A 2,500-nucleotide genomic window follows, 5' to 3' on the forward strand; every position below is an offset into this window, starting at 1 on the left:
CATTGTCAGCTTTGTCGATGCGTGTGATTGGCCTGGGCGCAGGGGGTGTGGAGAGGTCGCGGTTTGAAGTGTCACTCCGGGACGAGACAAAAAACATAGTGTCGTACAGATGTTTAAAGGATGTTGTACAGATGTTTAAACAATGACTTGCATTCTTTTCAGCATGCTCCTCAGCTGACAAAAACTTAAGTGTTGGCTGTTGGACATAAAGATGTTAAAACGACTCATTTCTGCATTCTATTCTGCATTCACTCTCTTTCTGTCGCCTCTCAGGAAACAGTCTGTGTGCTGATACCAAAGCTGTATCCCTCATGGACCCCTATTGAAATCCCCTCCTTCCTATCAGGAATACCCTACAACTAGCTGTGTGGAGGATCATGGAGTTTCCTCCCTCCCTCCCTCTCTCCCTCCCTCCATCCTCCCCAGAGTCACCTTGCCCTCAGGAATGACATGTCTGGCTCAGAGGCTGATATAATTACCCATAAGTCCTGGGGGCACAGGGGTGGCTGGTGTGTGTGAATAAGATCATCAGCATTGGGCTGCTCTTTGCGGCGCTCCACAAGAGCAAAAGCCCCCGGAGCTGTGTGAGCTCCTGAGTTCCTGTTCGGCATTCCGCTTTTCCTTATTTTCCCTTTTTCCATCATCCAACCCCCCAATACACACACATACACACACACACACACACACACACACACACACACACACACACACACACGCACACGCACACGCACACGCACACGCACACGCACACGCACACGCACACACACTCACACGTGCACACACACACACACACACACACACACACATCCTGCGCTGTGAAAGCCAGAACCCCTGTGTTTGCATTTCCTTTCTCTCCCACAGCTGCTTCCAGGTCAGTTTGCACAAGTCATTAAACACTGACTAGCGCTCCAACCAGGCGAGGGAGAAGTCCTCCGAGGCCAATTTGGAGTGAGTGACACTGTTCCGCCGCTGGCCATAGGGTGGTGCTGTCCATGTGCCATTTGGGAACATATGCCTGTGATACGGCACCACGGTCAGTCCTCACCCCCCCCCCCCCCCCCCCCCCCCCAACTATGGACCATAACTCACGGGCTGGTCCAGGGATGGCACAACCCGTGATGGTTCCTTTATTGTTTCCAAAGGTCATTACCCTCCTGGCTGACAAGGCTGTCCGTCTCATTTTAGCAGGAGCTCCAGATGAGCGGTGGGGCCATTTGGTGGTGGTGCTTGCTCTTATCAGAATGAATCCGGTTGCGTGCCGCAGCAGCACAGGACCTGTGAAGTGTATGAGAGACGAAAAGGCTTTTTCGATTTGTTACACTTAACGGGTTCTTCTGGAACATTCTGGCCAATTCTATAGTCTCCTTGCGCGTGGTGGTTTCAACAGGCAGGGGGCACAGGCTACAGAGGTAATGGCTTAACGTCACCTATCATCTTCACCTCTATTCAACAATGCCTCTCAAACGGCGTGATGTCTCATTGAGAAAAAAGTCAATAATCATAACCCATCTGTCTCAGCGCATCTTAGTGAGTCCTGCTCAGGGGCCTGTTGGCTTCAGATCCTCTTCATCGATCACTCTAGATCCAGGAATGGAGATTGATGGGATGTCTTCGCTCTTGCTCATTTCTTCATGTTCTTGCTCTGAGCACATGGGAAAGAAACAGCCACGGGCCTGGTGGTTGTGTAACTGTGTGCTTGCGCACCCAACCCCCCCTGCACACACACACACACACACACACACACACACACACACACACACACGTACAACACACGTTCCTGAGTCTTAAGGCAGATTAGCTGCTCTTGTGTTCTCACTAACCTTTTCTGTGCATATAGGCGCCTTGAGGCGTTCCCTGACCTCTGCATCACTGCTGATCCTCCCGGCGCTCGCGCACACGAGCCCCGGCCGCTTCGCTACGCTCTCGTCCTCCGTTACAGGCTCGTTAGAGGACTGTGATGCGTCACGACGGTGATGCGTGTTGAGCACGAGAACAATTAGCGTCGACGCCGCTGACACCTTAAGATCTCTCGCTTAAAGAGTAGTCGCTCGCACGCGCGCGCAGCGCCGGCATCAGCTGCTGGAAACGATCTTGACCTTCAGAGTGTTGATGTACCTTGATGTGCTGAAAGAACTGCACTATTCTCTCTCTATTGTGCCTTCTCTCTTTCTCTATCCATCTCACTTTGTCACTTTCTCTCCCTCTCTCCTCGTTCTCCACCTCTCTCTATTTGCCCCCTCCTCACTCTTTCACTTCATCTCTCTCTCTCTCTCTCTCTTTCTTTCTTAGAGGACTCTGATGAGCGTTTTGTTGAGGTCTGCAGGTTTCGGAGGCGGCGTCCAGCTGTGGTCCAGACGGAGGGGCAGATGACGGGGTCACACAGGTGGTCAGCGTACGCGCGGAGTGACGAACGGGTGAACCCATCCATCCCTGACCCTGTCAGCTGGGCCCTTGGACACCTCTGCAGAGGAGGAGGAGCAGTGGAGCACAGGGTTAGACC

The sequence above is a fragment of the Sardina pilchardus genome, chromosome 3 (genome assembly GCF_963854185.1).
Source record: "Sardina pilchardus chromosome 3, fSarPil1.1, whole genome shotgun sequence".
NCBI lineage: Eukaryota > Metazoa > Chordata > Actinopteri > Clupeiformes > Clupeidae > Sardina > Sardina pilchardus.